The sequence below is a fragment of the Mandrillus leucophaeus genome, unplaced genomic scaffold, assembly GCF_000951045.1.
Source record: "Mandrillus leucophaeus isolate KB7577 unplaced genomic scaffold, Mleu.le_1.0 Scaffold469, whole genome shotgun sequence".
NCBI classification, from domain to species: Eukaryota; Metazoa; Chordata; class Mammalia; order Primates; family Cercopithecidae; genus Mandrillus; species Mandrillus leucophaeus.
The window spans coordinates 951,853-971,853 of NW_012105020.1; the positions used below are offsets into that span (position 1 = coordinate 951,853).

The following is a 20,001-nucleotide window of genomic DNA, read 5'->3' on the forward strand; positions in this document are numbered from 1 at the left end:
GTGGGCAGATGTGCTGAGGCTCAACTCCTGTATACCCACTCCCTAGCCCCACAGATTGATTGGAATTGTCTTCATTTTGAGGCCTCATTGTTCACCCCTGAGTGCATGTCCTTAGGGCTTCTCACTCATTGGTAACTTGGTATAGTTAATTAGGCCTCCGGTGGGCTTAAGTCATTTATCCTTATAATGGTCAGAGGTTCTGGGCTTAAGTGAGACTGTGCAAAGAGAAGAAGCTAAAGTCTTATAAAAGCAAATCTTATTGTTATTACAAGTGCATTTATTAGTTTCAAAAGACAAAAGGCATATGAAGCTGAATCAACAATGAACATCAATTTAATTACATCTTTAATAATTTTAAAAGAAAATATAATAAATATATCAGGTTTCCTAATAACTATTCTGTTAAAACTTTGCTGTACCTTTGCATAATGGGTTTAATATACAGTACGAACTAGATAGATCAACATTTAACTGGAACTAAAATATAGGGTTTATGAAATAATCATTCCATATCTGATAAATTGGGAAAACTTCATCATAAGCATAACCAACCTAAATTCTCAGAACAAGTGATCCACAGACCACACGGCAAAAGAGAAGACTTGCTAAGAGAGAAATTCCAAATCCAGGATTTAAAATGATCTCTGTGATTGTAAAAAGCTTAAGTAGAACAGCCTTGTGAACATTTTATGAAATACAACAATCAACCTAAATCTCCTGTTCTCCTTGGTCATCAGCCCAGGAGGTTGGGGAATGTTGCTTCATGTTGCTTCACTCTTCATTTACATGGGCTTCACCTTCCTGACCCTCTTCTGACAGTCAAGCTGTTTGGGGGCATCTCCTGTCTCTCTTGGGTCTTTCCTTTGCCCCTTCACACCAGTTAGGACTCTTTAGATCTGACCACAAACCAGTTCAACACCAACTTAAGCAAAAATGGGGCTTATTGCAAGAAAGAAGGGAATAGAAGCTCAAATGCTACGAAGAGCTGAGGACATACGAAATGCTGGGGACCTCAGGGTTTGCATCCAGCATGCACTGCTTTTATTCTGTATATTCTTCAAGGCTTCATCCTCATCAACCACAGACAGGCCATCTCCATGTGGCAGGGATGTGGCAGCTATCCACCCCAGGCTGACATTGATTCAAGGTTTGAGAGGAGAGCTCACCTCCAGTAGGAAAACCCCAGTGAAACTCTGGGCCATTTGTGTCACAGGCTCCTCCCTGAGCCAGTTACGGAGACCAGTGGGATGGAGGGACACCAAGGTATCCTGTGGTCTCATCCCCCAACCCTTATCTCTGCTCAGGAAGGCAGAGTCTGTTGCCAAGAAAGGCGCCATGTGTGCTGAATGGACACATTACAATGGCTAATAGTTACTGTGTCCTTAGTGTGTTCCAGGTACTGTTATATTTGTTTTTGGTATATTATCTCTTTAATCTTGCAAGGCCAAGATGCAGGTCTGATTATTGTCACCATTATACAGAACAGGAGGAAATGAGAACAGTTAGATGACTTGTCTGAGGTCACAAACTTGGTGAATATCAGAGGGAGGAGCTGAACCCAGACTAGCTGACCCCAGACCTAGGCACCCCACGGCCCACCTACCAAATCCATCAAATTCTCTTTCCCCCTCTTCTCTCCATGCTCTTCCCTTCTCCTCTGTAGGATGACTGACAGATGGGAGGGCTTGGTCAGGGTTAAGAACTACAGTGCAAGGAATTCTATAGAATGCTTTTTGTCCTGGCTACACAGGACAAGAAGGGCCCACAGAGCTTCCTCTGGTCTTTCTCAGTCTCTTTTTAGCAGTTTCTGTTGCTATTTTTATTGTGTTCAACTATTATCTCCCAACTAGAACCAAGAACTAGATTCAGATTCCTGATTTTTAGACAGAAAGCAGTGGCTGATGTTCTTCAATACGGCAGACAGCACCACTTCTTGTAGGCAAAATGCCCAATGAACATCAGAAAACAATTTTACACTTTGGGAGGCTGAGGCAGGTGATCTCTTGAGCCCAAGAGTTAGAGACAAGCCTGGGCTACATGGCAAAACCCTGTCTCTACAAAACATACAACAAATTTTCTGAGCATGATGGTACATGCCTGTAGTCCCAGCTACAAGGGAGGCTGGAGGTGGGAGCATTGCTTGAGCCTGGGAGGTTGAAGCTATAGTGAACCGTGATCATGCTACTGCACTCCAGCCTGGGTGACAGAGTGAGATTGTAAAAGAAAAGAAAAGAAAAGAAAAGAAAAGAAAAAAAACAATTTTACATAAAACCATGTTGGGGGAAATAAACAAGGAAAAATAATATACAGAAATCTATTAAAATGAGGAATCACTCCTGTTTTATCAGATTACTATCCCAACTTAGAGCTAAATACCCACTAAAATACAATTTAGTGCTTGATTATAAACTGTCTTCTGTTTCTTGATTTCACATCTGTGAGGGGCTTTACAGCCCATCCCAAGTGCCATCCCTCTATGTGACCCCCTCACTGTTGGAGTTTTCCTTTCTCTGTCCTTAAAGCTCTTTGTACCTACACATCCTGTACACATACAACCCCCTGTTCCATCATTACTTGTTCCCATTTGCTTTCCTTCCATGAACAATTATGATTTGCTGAAGAACAGTAACTGTTTGTGGATCTATATTTTTCTATCCTCCCTAATAATAACTAGTACAAAGTACAAGTTCAAGAAATATTAATTCACCTTCCCCATTGATCTCCCTTCAGCATTTCTAGTACATTCTGCATATTCCTGCCTTAGGCCTATGGGCTTATTCTAAATGTTTGAGTGAACGTGCTGAACTCTGTGGGGTGCTTTCTGCCAAAATCAACCCTACTCTATCCCTCTATTGCCTCTTCAAACCCACTGCTCAAAGTCATTCTGAACCACAAACAAGAAGAAATCTCAGGCAAGTGTTGGCAGTTTTCTGTTCATTCTCATATAATAGATGAATTGTCTGTTTTTCAGAGACACGAGGGGGTTACATCACTTGGTCCAAACCACAGAGCTAAGGGAGTGATGGAGTTGGAACATGCATGCAGCTGTGCAGGCTGCAGCCCCATTCTCTTTCCCACTTCCAAAAACATTTGTTGAGAAAAATCCCGTGTCTTAGGAGGGACCATGCCTAAGGCACCAGTGCATTTAGAGGAAGCTTTAAATTCTAACTAGTCAAGAACTGGCTTGGGAGAGCCCTGTGGGGCATCTGTGTCCTTTATCAGACTCCACACCTGCAGTGAGTAAAATGGCAGCTGGGTTCGGTGCTGACCCTCACTCCTTGTACCCTGCTGTTCCCAGCCTTTGCATCTGTGTACGCATTGTTCCTTCTGCTGGTCGTGCCCTGGCATCAGCGAGTGCCAACATCTCCTCTAATGTTTGCAATCAGGCTTGGGGGCTCTTCCCACTGTGCTTTTGTTGTACCTTAGTTATACCTTTATCTCACTGGGATCAGTTTGGGGGGTGTGTGTGTGTGTTTGTGTGTGTGTGTGCACGCACATGCGCGTGTCTCCACAAGACTCAGCTCCCGAGGAGAAAGGATCATGCCTTCTTATCTGTATGGCACTAACATCTACTTCAGTGCCTAATACGGTTTGGCCCTGTGTCCCCACCCAAATCTCATCTTGAACTGTAATCCCCACATGTTGAGGGAGGGAGCTGGTGGGAGGTGATTTGATCTTGAGGACATTTTTCCTCATGCTATTTTTGTGATAGTGAGTGAGTTCTCAAGATATCTGATGGTTTAAAAGTGTGGTACTTCCCCCATCACTCTGTCTCCTGCCACCATATACGATGTGCCTTGCTTCTCCTTCACCTTCTACCATGATTATAAGTCTTCGGAGGCCTCCCCAGCCATGCAGAACTGTGAGTCAATTAAACCTCTTTTGTTTATAAATTACCCAGTCTCAGGTAGTTCTTTATAGCAGTGTAAGAATCAACTAATACAATGCCTGTCATTGATATATTATGAATTTTACTGAGCACCAATTACATGCCAGGCCCATGCTACACACTATGGATATAAAGTAACAGTTCCTGTTCTTGTAACTTCCAGCAATGATAGGAATTGTTGCAAATGTCCCCAAACCATTAAGCCTGTACCTACCAGGATTGTGTCTAAGTTCTTGGAGTCCTATGTTATGCTGAGGCATTGGGTTGGTGGGTGGGAGAGCGGGTGTCTGATCTTCAGTTATTGTGCATGCAGGACTCTAGCCCGTTGCTCCTTGGAGTCTTGTCCAAACAGCCGCTTGGAGTCAGATCCTCTGTGCCTTTAACGCTTATCCTTGGCAAGAAGACACATTCTTCTCTCCCCACCCTCAGGCCCCCTCCCCCTTCGCTGGCCACAGGAAGCTCTGAGAACTGACCAAGAGCTTTCTGCTTCTATCCTTTTGAGGCACATGGTGCTGTAGACAACATTTGTATCTTTTCCCTTCAAATTCATATATTGAAGCCTAATCCCCAGTGTGATGGCACTTGTAGGTAGGGCCTTTGGGAAGTGATTAGGTCATGAAGGTGAAGCCCTCTTAAATGGGATTACTGTCTTTATATAAGAGAAACCAGAGAGCATGCTCTCTGCTTTCTGCTATGTGAGCATGCAGTGAGAAGACAGTCACCTGTGAACCAGGCAGAGGGCCCTCAACAGATACCAAATCTGGTGGCACCTTGATCTTGGACTTCCCAACCTCCAGAACTACGAGAAATAAGTGTTTGTTGCTCAAACATCCACTCTGTGATATTTTGTTATGGCAGCCCAAACTAACTAAGACAAATGATATCATCTGCTCTTAAGTCTCTTTATGTGTATGTCAGGTTCATGTCATTCACCATACATACCCTCTGGATTTTCCCTCCCTCCACCAGAAAGCACACCAGTACCCCTTTATCTGGCTCTGACAATGCCTTTTCCATCGCTCCCTCACACTAAGAGAAAAGTGTCTAGTATCAGAAGATGGAAGGTGGCTCCAAGTCAGCTTTTGAGTTTGATGTCAAAAGCCTTTTTAACTTTTGTCTGTTACAATGACTTTCCCCCAAGTAGTGGTTTGTAATGGTGATCTCCCCAAACAGGAAAAGAGCAGGAAATAAATGGAAAATACCAAAGAAATAAATTTCAAAAATAATTTCAATTTCGAATATTATTGTTTGAAAAACGGTAATAACGATTGCAGCTAATTACTTCTAAGCTTTTATAATGTGCCAGGAGCTACAATAAGTAATTCATATGTCATGTATAAATTAGTTATCATTACAACCCATGAGGTAAGCAAATTATCATCCCCGTGTGACAAACGAGGCACAGGCAAGTTCACTGAAGGCCAGAGAGCCAGCAGATGTGAGAGCCTGGTGGGACTCCAAGCTGTCTGGCCCCAGAATCCATTTTTAACCACCATCCCCACTGCCTCCCTACATTGTGTGGCTTGACCTAGACTCAAAGTAGCTGACTACAGTGCAACGTGGTAAATTCATATCACAAACCAGTGCAAAGTAGGCACCCAATAAATACTTGCTGAAAGAAGACAAATGGACAAATGCAAAACCATGGTTAATGAAAGCACACACAGAGGCAGTCCATCAGAGAAATGATCTGGAGGCTGTTCACCATATTCTCCAGTCAAATAAAAATGTCATAAGTGAGAGATTTCTGCATGTTCTAGAAGAAACAATGACTGTTATGCATGCAGAGCTCTGAATCCTCCTATGTCCAGACATGCTGTGGACCTGGGCAAAAAGCCAACGCGGGTCTGAGAAGACTCCCTAGAATGAATATATTTACATTTATTCCGTAAACCTGTGTTTCCTTGCCAACCAATAACATCCATCAGCCATGTTACAGGCACTCTCTGAGCTAAGAAAGAGTTTCTATTTTTAGCTGGCCTGTGGGTTGGGGCTCCCAGACTTTTATATATTCTGTTTGGGTCTTGATATTTTTCTTTCTCTTCCCTTTATCTTAGAGTCTGTGCTTACTTCATCAGCAGTTAGAACGGAAAACCTTGAGGGCCTCCAGCAGGGCAAATCAGTTTTGTGTGTTGTTAAAGCTCAGTTCTTGATAGCATTCATGCTGGCTCATCATGAGGAAAATTAAAGTAATAATAAAGGTTTTCAAGAGACCTCAAAGTGTGTTTTAACTGCATAAAAATTGGTTTTAAAGAGCAGTAAGCCCTGGAAACTAAAAGCTGGATGCAATCATGGGATATTTCTAAGTCAATGTTCCTGCTTTAACACGGCTATGATATTCGATGATAACTGTACAATGTCCTATTGATCAATGCCTACCACTGTGCTAGGTTTTAGGGAGGCAGTGTTTTTAATAAGCTTATGGACTTCTTGAAGAAACAAGATATATATACACATGAATAAAGAGCCAAATAAGGATGGGCAAGGTGGCTCACGCCTGTAATCCCAGCACTTTGGGAGGCCGAGGCAGACAGATCACAAGGTCAGGAGAGCGAGACCATCCTGGTCAATGTGGTGAAACTCTGTCTCTACTAAAAATACAAAAATTAGCTGGGCATGGTGGTGCATGCCTGTAATCCCAGCTACTCGGGAGGCTGAGGCAGGAGAATTGCTTGAACCAGGGAGTCGGAGGTTGCAATGAGTTGAGATCACGGCACTGCACTCCAGCCTGGTGAAAAAAAAAAAAAAAAAAAAAAAAAAAAGCCAAATAAGACAGATATAATTGAGTGATGAATTAATCTCATAAACAGCAGGCACTGTGTACTTCTAGGAGGATGGGGGCTCCTGCTGTGTGCTGAATTATGCTCCCTTCTCCAAGTCCATATGATATGAAGTCCTAAACCCAGTACCATAGAATGTGATTATATTTGAAGGTAGGTCTTTAAAGGGGTGATTAACTTAAAATGAGGTCATTAAGGTGGGCCATCATCCAATATGACTGGTGTCCATTTAAGAAGAAGAGATCAGGATCCAGACATGCACAGAAGGAGGACTGTGTGAAGACAGAGTGAGAAGGCGGCCGTCTGCAAGCCAAGGAGAGAGGCCTCAGAAGAAAACCCTGTGACACCCTGATCTCAGACTTCCAGTCTCCAGAACTGTGAGAAAATAAATTTCGGTTGCTGGAGTCAGTCAGAGATACTTTGTTATGGGAGTCCTAGCAACTCCATATATCTCCATTAGCTCCGTAAGTGGTCCAGGAAGAACTTGTGGAGGATGAAGAAGTAAAAACCAAGCTGAAAGACAGGTAACATCAGTGGATGGGGACAGGCATTCCTGGCAAAGGGCAGAAGACACCCATTGGAACCAAATTAAATGTCTTTGATGTAAAAAACAGCAATTTCATATGGTTCAACTGAAAATAAGTAAAGGATCTAGGGTAAGAAGGTGGCTGCCTGTCACACTGGTGAGTGGTGACATATTGCAGTAAAATCTCATGGTTGTAAAGTACCCACTCTACTCAGTGACTGGGGGTCAGTATCCTCTTAGATCCTCAGTTTCCTCTTCTGTGAAGTAAGCACAAAATACTTGTACCTGATTCATAGGATTGTGGAGAGCATTAAAGTAGATGATGCCTGTAAATGCTTAGCACAGGGCCTGGGACATATTTAAGATCTCAGCAAATGTTAGGATAGCTTTTAAGACTCCCTGGGTTGCAGGTAATAAGACCTAAATCGAAAGAATTTAATGGAAAAAGGAGAATTGAAAGAACAGGGATGTCTTACAGAACACAAAGCAAGAACTTAGCTCAGTGGATCTCAACGAGGGGTAATTCTGCCCTCCAGGGTACACTGGCAATGTCTGGAGACATTTTTAGTTGTCACAGCCGGGGAGGTACTATTAGCATCTAGTGGGAAGAGGCCAGGGATGGTGTTCAATATCTTACAATGCTCAGGACAGCCCCCACATCAAAGAATTATCTGGCCCCAAATGTCAAGAGGGCTGCTTGTGAGAATCCTCCAGGCTAGGGACTGCAGGGTCACCTGAACCCTCAAGGCCACACCTGTCCATGTGTCCTGGCGATTGAACTCTTATCTCTTGGCTCCAAACACACCCTTCTTAACTCTTCTTTGTGATGCTGCAGTTAGATCTCTACCAACCCTTTTTTTTTTTCCCCTTGGCTAACTGGTTCCATGCCTGGCTTTATGGAGGGGAAGGGATGCTAGAGAGAATCTGCCAGGCTGAAGGAGAGAGAAGGGACTACTTGCTGCCTTATCCTTAGTTGTCTGGCTGTTGCTGACTGTATCACCTATCACAGGTCTTTGCCCCAGCAGCAGCAGCTGGTTTCTGTTTCCAGCTTTGTCCTGCACACCCATAACCTGCCTCATGGTGACCCTTTGGAGACACCAGCTGCAGCTGGTCAGCACCCTCTTCCTGGGCCTCTGTCTGTGGGGACTTCCTGTGAGTTTCAGAGGCACCAACACCAGCCAGATGACAATCCTCCTTCAGAGTTCCGAGTCTCAGCTCTTCATGTTCCTTTTCTAAACCTCCAGGTTCTGGTAACTTCCTCCATTTGTTCCCCTAGCCTTAAGAATGTGAGCTGCTTCCTGAAGTTACTATCTCTATAAAACTTCCATGTTCCCTGTTTGCCACTACAGCCCCCAAAGCCTTTTGACCAAATTGCATTATTAACTCTTCTGTTAAAATAGCTGGTGTGGTTTCTGTTTTCCTGACTGAAACTGACCAATGTACACAGCACATCTACTCCATTCTTCTTTTTCACAGAGTGGTTTCACCGCTCAGCTCCCCGTCTCATGGTTCCAGAGTTCAGATAGTGCAGGTTTAGCCACTGGAAGAGAGAGAATCTCTCTCAGTTCCATTGCAAATTCCTGAGAAAGGAAATCTAACTGGCCCAGCCTGAGTCATGTGTCCATCCTTGTCCAATCAGCTCTGGCAGAGAGGAGGTCCATGTTGTACAAAGTGGCAGCCGTTTCTTCTCAATTCAGGTCAAGGGTTTAGCAGGCCATTACTTTCCAGCTTTTTGAAACTCCTAAGTTTGTCCACTTAAAATATTTATTGTTAGTTGCAGTTGTGTTATCAAAGAGATACCCTCGAAATGGCTCTTAGTAAGTTATCAGTAAATAATAGCCTTTTTGCACTTTGCTATTTTGTCTTAACAGAAAGTTGGGAGGTGGTGTGTGTCTTTTAGAAAACAGGATGCAAACTCATATAGCCTGAGAAATATGACATATGAGATTTGCCTTGGGGCCCTCATATTCCTTTTCTGAACCTATATTTAAACTGATCTTAAGGCTAATTTAAATGCGGATTTTAAAGAGGACTAAACAAAATATGATTTCTAATAGGCTGATGAGTCCCAAATACTGAGTTTTAAAAATGGTTAGATAAGTGGTGTAAGATTATAGTCCTCAAAAGCTTCCCCTGGCCTTGGGGCTTATAGAAAGGGATCTGGATTTAGAGGCCAGTGCCATAGGTTTAAATCCTATCTCCAAAACATATGCCTCAAGCAATCTCTCTGAGCATCAGTTTTCTCAGCCTTTGTGGATTTTATGCTCAACCTCACAGAGCTGGAGTCATGATTAAATAAAATAATACCTGTGAAAGCTTTGAACAGAATGTCTAGAACTAGAGCCTTCATAACTGTGAGTTATATTCCTTCTGTGTCCTGCAGCATGTTTCTGAACAAAAAAGAATGAACACAAGTCAAGACTTTGTAATAACACTAACATAGACCTGTTACTCCAAAGATGCCAAATGCCGCTTGTACATGGCCTTACTCTGTCTCCAATCCTTGCATTCAAGGTATCATCAGTCCCCATAGACTGTGGCAGCTGCGCAAACAGGGGCCAAGGGGCACAAGTGTCTGGCTAAGAACACAAGCTCTGAAGTCAGAACCACCTGTTTTCAAATCCATGCTGCTAACACTAGCTGTAGGACGTGGGGCAAATTACTTCCGCTTCATCCATCAAATGGGGCTAATAACGACAGTAGCTTTGTCAACACTCTCATTATGAGGAATGAATGAGATCAACCATATAAAAGCACTTAGTTCAGTGAGTGCCTGTTACTTAGGATCTAATAGCAGTGGGCTTCGCTTAGCTCTTATGATTGTCTTCTGTCAGTAAGCCTTTGGGAATTCGATGATTTTGTAAAGTCTAAAGGCAAAAAAGTTCCATTAGATAAAGGAACTGGAAGGTTTTAAAGGCATATGGACTTCTTAATTTCGGAGGCATTCAATTTAATGCCTTTCTCTTGTAGCTGGAAAATATTTCTGCATTTCTTGCTGTTACAATATGCTCCAAGACCACTTTTTCAATGGGGTCCATGGTTGACATTGACTGAGATGTCAGCTTCCTTACTTGGCACCGTGCAGTTCTCTTTTTGTCGAAAGCTCTATTGAGAGATTTCCTCCGGTTTGGGTGTTGTTAATAAGGAGGTCAGAGCCTATCTGGGGATGTGTGACCATGGGCTATATAGAGTCCCTCTGTGAATTGAGAAGAGCCACGTTGAACACAGTGCATGACAACTATTCCAGGACTGCATTAGGTTTGCAGACTTATCTTAAACATAGCCTTCAATGAGAGAGTGGTCTTAGAAAAATATGCAAAAAAAAGATAGTTTACAATTATGGCAAATGCTTAGTGTTAAATGTCTGATGAAAGAAAATTCTCTTCATATTTAGGATACAAATGACTCTTTTATGTCCATCATCAGGGGAATGGATAAACTGCGCCTTTTCAAACAACAGAATTACATACAGCACTAAAAATAAATGAACAATAGGTTATTTTGAATATGGATGACTCACAAACATAATATTGAGTGAAAAAGGAAGTGGCAAAAGAAATCAATTCTTTTAAAAAAAGGCATACAATTTTCTAAAGTTTCCAAGCAAAGAAAACTGATTAAATAATATATTGCTTTAGGAAGCATGCTTATGCAGTACTTCTATGAAGAAAGTAAAAAGATAACTTTTTCCTATTTGAGAAATTCCTTTTTTTAAAAAAAGAATTTTTTAAGATAGTGTGATATATTCATACAAAGAAAAAAGAACAAATTCCCATGCCTGCAAAAATGTGAATGAATGTCACAGACAGTGTGCTGAGAAAGAAGTGAGACGTAAGAGTCCACACTGTATAATTCCATGTATATAAAGTTCAACAACTTGTAGGTCTACTCTATAGGGTTAGAGATTAATAGTGGTTTTCTCCTTGGGGTGGGGCAAGGGATGGAGGTGAGGTATTCACTGGAAACAGTGATTCTATTTCCTCATCTAGGTTATGGTTACATGAATATTTACATATGTAAAAATTACCCTTAGTCCTTCCTAAATATTATTATTATTATTATTTGAGATGGAGTCTCGCTTTGTCGCCCAGGCTGGAGTGCAGTGGCCGGATCTCAGCTCACTGCAAGCCCCGCCTCCCGAGTTTATGCCATTCTCCTGCCTCAGCCTCCCAAGTAGCTAGTTTTTTGTATTTTTTAGTAGAGACGGGGTTTCACCGTTTTAGCCAGGATGGTCTCGATCTCCTGACCTCGTGATCCACCCGTCTCGGCCTCCCAAAGTGCTGGGATTACAGGCTTGAGCCACTGCACCTGGCCCCTAAATTTTAAAAGTAATTAAAATGATGATAGTAGTGCATGACTTTTGAAAATTCGAAGCCCTTTTGCTAACATGAAAAGCAAACAACCAGGTGGGGCACGGTGGTTTATAACTGTTATCCTAGCACTTTGGGACGCTGAGGTGGGGGGATCACTTGAGCCCAGGAGTTTGAGACCAGCCTGAGCAACAAAGTGAGACTTTTTCTCTAGAAAAAATTTCCCAGCTGTAGTGGTACATGGGAGGCTGAGGTAGGAGGATCATTTGAGCCCAGGAAGTCGAGGGTGCAGTGAGCCATGATTGCACCACTGCACCCCAGCCTGGGCAACAGAATGAGATCCTGACTAAAAAAAAAAAAAAAAAGCACTCTCCATAGTCACTACCACTTTATTTTGTTATTCTGTTGGCTCATGATATCACAAATGAACCACTTCTCTAACCTGTTGAATTTTTTATAGCACCTAATCTATCCTTCCTTATTTATATGACGTCTCTTCTCTATCAGACTATAAAAAACAGGAGAACAGAATCCATGTCCCATGGATCCCAAACTGTACACTGAGGCACCCCAGGGTGCCACAGCAAATTCATAGGGTAAATATGGGATATTTTAAATTTTCTAGAGAAACACAGCATCTGGTCAGATACCACATGAACTCCTGGCTCAAAGGTGTTCAGGTTCAGATTATATTATGCTACATTCTTTTTCATAATGTCATATTTTTGGCAAAGCTGAATTTAGTGGTCACTATCTTGAAACGCAAGTAAGCATGCAGTGTGGAAGCATCCAATCTGATTCTAAGGTTTGAGAATTTATGCAGTGACCAACATGCACATAAATCCCATTTGTAAGTAACTGTGGTTATTTACAAATAAAATAAAAATACGTTTTTCAAAGTATGTTTTTCAATTTTAAATGCATTTCAAGTTTTAAATACATTTTTTTTCACAGAAAGATTGCAGAGGGTCTGGAGGCTGTACATGGGCAGGGGCCTGGTGAGCTCTGTACATGGGACTGGGAGACCAGGGAGCCTCCACTTGGAAAGGTACTTTTTAATTTAAAAAATATATATATAATTTATATATATATATAAATAAATTATATATATATTTATATATATAAATAAATTATATATATATATATAATGGGAGCTACAATCACCCTCTCCCCACTCTCTGATTTAAAAGACACAAAAATAGATGTCTCTAAGATAAATGGGGATCCTGGGGCTTAAGGGTGTTTAAAGGGCTTCACAAGGGCCAGGGCTTACAGGGGGCGTCCCAGGCGCTGGGGCGGGTCCTGCGTCAGTTGGTAGGACAGTAGGCTTCATTGGATGCCACCTGTTTTTCACTTACGGGGAGACACAAGAGTCATTGTAAACGTGCCAACCAGTCTGGCACTGGTACAGGGCTGTGTAGTGGCCACAGTGGATGCTGCCTGAGTGGTTGCAAAGGGCACACAGCTGGTAGACAGGACTTCCAACTTTGCCACTGGCAAAGACCCCTAGGCTCAGTCACTGCAGTGGGAAGTCTACACCTACAGAACTTTACTTGATGGAGCCTCGGGAGACAGAAAATAGATTCAGATGGAGCATGAAGATGCAGGGGAATCTTTGTATAGTCAACTTTTGGCACCGCTTGTTTTCTGCCAACGTGGGTCACACACTGGGGCATTCTCTAACTCTAGCTCTTCTTTCTTGGTAAAAAGGCTCAAACAATCCCGCAGAGACACTTTGCCCCCAGTGAATCCTTTCTTGGGGATGGTCAGGGAGAGGTCACAAAAAAAAAACCTTGAAGGTCATGGAGTGGTATCCACAGGCCTGGCACTTGAGACAACTTTTCAACTGGCCCACAAACAGATCCACCATCTTGTTGTCCTCTTGTTCTTCCAGATAACACTTCCACATTAGGTTGGCCCAGTCATCATCATTTAACTCAGGCTCTTTTAGCAGAGCACCCCCCTCGGTGGGGTGGAGAGGGAGCTGGACCATGGGCAGGGACTGGTGAAGCCCCGCAACCTCTGTGGTTGATTTCAAGGTGTAGCCGCTCCATAAAGAATGTCAGGAACTCTTGGGTATCCTGCCGGCTATATCCAGAGAAGAATGTTTTTCAAATGTCTACTAAATTGTTAATCTATATGTACTTATTAAGTTGTTTAAGCCTAATTGTTAAAAAAAAAAAAAAAAAAGAACTGTTAGTTATTACTCTCAGACTGGTGGAGCCATAAAAATAGTACTAACAGACTGGGGGTGCCATGACCAAGAAAGTTCAAGAACCCTGCCACGACTCATTGTAAATAACACGTAAACACAAACACATTCACACATGTGCTAGTCACCCAGTGTGGGGTCTGATGTGAAATGACTTCTTAACAAACGTACTGAAGAATTAGTGAATGAATGAGGAAGCAGTGCTCCTCTGGCTTATCTTCTCCTGTCTGGATATGTGTTCAAATTGACCATCTTAGTGTGCAGCTCTCTCAGTGAATAACTCCCTTCCAGGCTTCCATTGCACAGGCTGGGGACAAGAAAATGGAAGCTAGGTGAGGTCCTGGATCACCGGGGTACCACTCTGGGCACACAAGAAATCTTCACAAAGCAAGTGAGCATGACAGAAATTGAAGGTATAAGGCTGAGGGAGAAGCTTCCATCCAAGACAGTTGACCAGGAACACACAAAAAAACCTGAGAACAAAAACACAAAGCAGCTGAGAGGGGCGGAGGGAGAGCCTGAATGAAAGGGCAGGGAGGTGTGAGAGGAGACAAGAACAGGAGGCAAAGGCTGGCAGAGGCGTGAAGTGAGACACGGAAGAACCAGAAGGTCAAGTCATTGAGTTTGAATGTCATTGAGATTTCTTGAAAAAAAAGAGTAGGTTGGATGATGTGGTCAGTGTCTTGGGAAAGAAATGTCATTTTAGCACAAATGCTTGCAATGAAGCAACAAGGTTACCAAGGTCACTTGGTTAATATGTAGCTTGGAGAGCTCCCAGATGGGCTCTGAGCAGGATTTGAGAAGAATTCAGAAGCATGACGAAGAGTGCAAAATAGGACCCGGGGTAGATTCATCTGAGGGAATCATCTATTATGTTAGAAGGGTTGCAAGTGAAGGAAAACAATACATGTTTTCTCTCTAGGCTGAAAATTTCTACACTAAACTCACTCCTTCAAATTAGGCTAGAGAACATGGTCTGGTAGGGTTCACCTTTAGATTACCAATGGAGCAACAGGGATGTGGCTCAAATATAAAAACCTGCTCTCACACAGATTATGTCTGCTGAACAATGGCTCCGGATGGCTCGCCAGGCTGGCAGATGGCTCTGCTTGCGAGACTCATACCAAGTTTTGTCTCATTCTGTCTTTAAGAGGGTTCATTCATTTTGCATTGCCGCTCAAATTTTAATGTAGATCATATTTCAGTGTTATCTCTACGTGATCATACCATTTAAAATAAAGTATTTGCATCTGTTTATACTTGGAACATTTTACAACTTCATGTCAGACCTTTATTCTTAGTTGAACCATTATTCTCTCCACGTATAAGACCTATTTATTCTGAAGTCCCCATTATCTTTTTACTAGTTCTTTGAAGTTGTATTGTATAATGGTCTTTTTGGTGTCCTGAAAGAGAATGATATCAATGTAGTCAGTATCATCAAGAAATGCTAGGGAGGCAGCTGAGATTGGTGGAAATTCACTAGATGAGGATCAAATCCCAAGTCTATCATACATTAGCTGTGACTTTGGCCCAGTTAGGTTACCTCTCTGAACATCTGCTCCTTCATTCATGAAATGACAAGGCGATAGTGACTGCAGGTAGAGTATGAGCTTGAGTTTCCCATGAGCCTGTGTGTGAATTCTGGGCCTACCATTTACTAACACCCTGAACCCAAGGAAGTGATTCAGCTGAGTCCAAATTTCACCTTGTATAAAATAAGAATAATGAGGTTTTCCTCATGGGGTTAATAAGATAAATGAAGGCAATTATAAGTAGAATTGCTAAATGTCTTGTTTTGAACCCCGCTGACTAGGATTTCAGTGCTCCCTTTAGGAAAAACATACATATATATACTTTTTAAAGTAGGGCATATATATAGGGCATATACCATATATATATATAGGGGATATACCATATATATATATATATATATATATATAGGGTAGGTGTTATCTTGTTATGCCATGACTTAGGTGCAATTATTTCTACTTACTCTCTGAATTTATGCCTTACTACAGTGATTTGCAAATTAGATGTAAAGTATGGGACTTGATTCCACATAAATTCTGGTGTGAAAGGCAGACATGGCTGGCTCTATGCAGCAAAGCACACTTCAGAACTGTCAGCACACAGGATGTAATTATGAAATAATGCTCAATACTTTTATTGTATAAACATAAGGGCAGGTCAGTGTTGGGTTTTGTATTAGTTCGTTTTCACACTACTATAAAGATACTACCTGAGACTGGGTAATTTATAAAGAGAAGAGGTTTAACTGACTCACAGTTCTGCATGCCTGGGGAGGCCTTAGGAAACTTACAATCATAGTGGAAGGCGAAGGGGAAGAAAGGCACATCTTACATGGCGGCAAGAGAGAGCATGCACAGGGAAAAACTGCCACTTAAAACCATCAGATCTCATGAAAACTCCCTCATTATCATGAGAACAGCATGGGGGAAACCACCCCCATGATCTAGTAACCTCCCACCAGGTACTTCCTTTGGCACCTGGGAATTACAATTCAAGATGAGATTTGAGTGGGGACACAGAGCCAAACTATATCAGGTCTACTTTCATCTTTTACATTTATTCAGCAATTTTGTTTTTGTGATTCTTTATTCTTAAACTTCATCTTTTATTATCCTTAAACTTCATCTCTTATTATAAAAGTAGTATATACTTATTGAAAAAATTAAGAGAGCACAGATGATTTTAAAAATCACCTGTGATATCATGGTGAGAAATAACCACTACTAACATTTTGGTGTATAAATTCCAGTGTGTGTAGTAGGAGTGTGTGCACATATAAGTAGATATAAATAATATTTCACTGTAAACACAAGTTTTCAAGCTATAGTTTTTCAGGTAACATTTTTAATTGTGATACAATACACATAAAATTTACCATTTTAACTATTTAAAAGTGTACAATTCAGTGGCATCAAGTACATTCACAATGTTGTCCAACCATTACCACAATTTTAGTTCTAGAACTTTTTCATCACCCTAAAAAGAAACGCCATACACAACTAGCAGTCACCCCTCATTTCTCACACCCCTAGCCCATAGCAATCATTAATCTGCCTTCTGTTTGTATGGATTTATCTATTCTAGCTGTTTCATACAAATGGAATCATAAATGTGTGATTTTGCATCTGCCTTCTTTCACTTCACTTAGCATAGTGTTTTCAAGGTACATCCATACTGTAGCATGTCTCAATACTTTATTTCATTCATGGATGAATAATATTCCATTGTATGGATATACAATATTTTGTTTATCCATTCATTAACTGATGGGCATTTGGGTTCTTTCAACCTTTTGGCTTTTGCAAATAATGCTTTTATGAATATTTATGTACAAGTTTTTGTTTGACTACCTGTTTTACTCCTATACCTATGAGTGGAATTTCACATAACATTTTATCATGAACATTTTTCTAGGTCATTGAAAATTCTTCTGCAATGTCTTTCCACATAGCTGCAGAAAGTTTCATTGCATGGCTTTACCAAAATTTATTTCACAATCCCCTATTGCTGGATATTTCATTTGCTCCAAAATTTTCAACATTGTAAGTCATGTTTTAGCTCTGTGGGACCCTTGATTGTTGTCATTTCTCAGCACTTTCTGTGGATCAGACCTGCTTAGGGGGCTGTGTTTCTAATATATCAAAATCTCACAACAATCTGAAAAGATATACAGTGTTATTCTGATTTTACAGGTGAGAAAATTGAAACAAAAAAGACCACATGTGGATGTGATATTAATGCTTGAGTCTAGATCAGAACCCAGGCCTATCTGTTTCCAATACCTGAATATGTTCCATTAAGTTCCATTTACAGGACTATTTTCTTAGGGTAAAGTTCTAGTTAAGGAGTTATAAATCAAAGAACATGCAAAATTTTAAATTATTTGTTGCAGAACTTTAAAAAGACAAGACACTTTCGGTAATTTCATCAACCTTGAATCAAGAATTGTAAAGATTTAATTTGGTTTCAAAGTACCATAAAAAGAAAGATGCTATAATCTCTGGCATGAGGGCCATATACAAATTGCAGAAAAATGAGCTTCTTGTTTATGTAGATCATAAATTTACTGCCACAGCACAAATGTGAATCTAAGAGGTCTCAAACTGTAGAAGGAATGGCTAGAATTCACCATACCATGCTCTGAATCTTTTGCACTTGTCTAATCGTGATAAATCTTTTGATGAGTAATTCAAATCTGGAGGTTGTCAATGTGAAAAGAAAGGGGCTCCCTCCAAATTTTCTCTGGGAGGAGAGTTGGTATTTTGGACATGATGTTCATATCTCTCAACAGAATGTCATTTTTTGATAAGTGGAAATGTGTTTTCCACAAGGAACCTGCTGCTCTATGTAAGAACTGGTTTTATAATTGCTCTAACTTCTGTATGGAATACCAGACTGAAAAAAAATTTTTGTGCTATGAGTAATCTTGGTTTAATGGCTGTAACAGAACCAGTCCTGAATCAGTAAAAACCAGACTCTGTGGTTTGTTGGAGGTTTTTAAAAAAATTACACTTACTTGGTAATAAAAGGAATGTAAATGCAGATTTCCATCATTAAATGTTCCATGAGATAAACAATCTTTACTCGATAAATTGTTTCCAGCTAGTAATTTTGTTGAAACTCTCTGACAACCCTATACCAATGTCTAGCACAATGCCTGTCCTCTTAGTAATTATTAATTTAATTCCCTGCATTGATTTTAAAAAGTAGTGAGATTAAAATTTATTTATTCTGGTAATAAATATGTATTGAGCACCTACTATCTTAAATTATTAGACACATCAATGAACCAAACAACTCCCTATCCTCATGGAGGTTGATATCTAGACCAGGTATCAGGGATGGGTGGAGGATACAAATTAGACCAAAAAACCCAAAAAAACCAAAAAAGCTAAAACAAAGAAAAAGCAAAATAAGGGACACAATGTAACAATGAGGATAACTTTTGACCAAAGACCTGAAGTGAGAGAGTGATGCCCTTTGATGATGGAGAAGGGACCACAGGCTAAGAAATACAGGTGGCCACCAGCTGCTGGGAAAGGCAGGGAAGTGGATTCTCTCCTGAGAGCCTCTGGAAGGAACCAGCTCTACCAATATTTTGACTTTAGCGAGGTGAAGCTGATTTCAGACTTCTATCCTCCAGAACTGTAAAACAACACATTTGTGTTTTTTTAAATCACTAAATATGTGTAATTTGTTACAGCAGTGATAGGAAAGCAATGCAGCCTCAACAGAACTGAAGAATTGTTGAAGTCAAGATACCAGAGGGAGTAACCTCAATAGCTGGGAGAATGGGGTCAGAAAAGGAGGTACTTGAAGTTGAGCATATGGGAGAGTGAAATCCGTGGCTATGGCGAGGCTGAGACCATGAGATGCATGGATGAGGAAGGATAAGGACACAATCATTGCAGAGGACCTCAGAGGCCAGGGGTGAGAAGGATCACCTAAGTGGGTGTGAAATCCTCAAGGGTCATGATGAATGTGGCAATAGGGAGAGTGACCCTGAGCCAGGAGCTAACTCTTCTAGAAACAGGAGTACGTGACCTGCAGGTCTATCGATGGCTGGAGTAAGGAGGGTAGCAAGTGGTTTAGTCTGATAGCATGGGCTTCAAAATTGAGGGAGAAAAGGGAGGAAAGAGGGTACGAGTATGGTTTGGGAGAAGGACAATAAGGACCAAGGACAACACCTACCCCACCCCTAAGCCCTTGGGCTTATACCGTGAAAGCTGTGGGAGATAGAACAGAGCTGCAGAGAAAGCATTCAGACAGGATAAGAAGGTAAGAAAATTTGATGGGTGGGGCGGGGAGGATATGGGCGATTTTGCTGATAATGAATCTTGAGTTCCAGTGGGTCCCATGGCAAGGTTTTGCTCTGTGCAGAAGTGGGAGATGGGACTAGATGGATGATATACAGGTACTGTATGTAGGTGAGAGACTGGAGATGAGAGAGGACTGGGTGGAGGTGGGGGAATCCTAGCTTCCTAATGGTGACCGAGATTTGTCCCAATAGCATCCTGGCAGATGGTGGTGAAAAGGTCGTGTGGATTGGGAGGAGGGTGGGGGTCATGTTATGGACACGCAAGAAGGCTCTACAGGTCCCTCTTCATGCCTGTTTAAGGCAGGAATAAAGGAAGGGGTGCTGTGTGTGAACGTGCTTTGAGAAGGATAGGCCATGCTATAAAGGGAAAAGTGTGTGAGTTACAGGATCATGTGATAAAAAGTGATGTATGAGGGGGAAAAAATCCTTTTCC

At 41.5% G+C, this 20,001-nt stretch overlaps 1 pseudogene; it reads right to left on the bottom strand.

Annotated features, from left to right (window-relative positions):
* Positions 1-12,774: 12,774 nt before the first annotated feature.
* Positions 12,775-13,714, bottom strand: LOC105550186 (annotated as a pseudogene).
* Between the last annotated feature and the right edge of the window lie 6,287 nt (positions 13,715-20,001).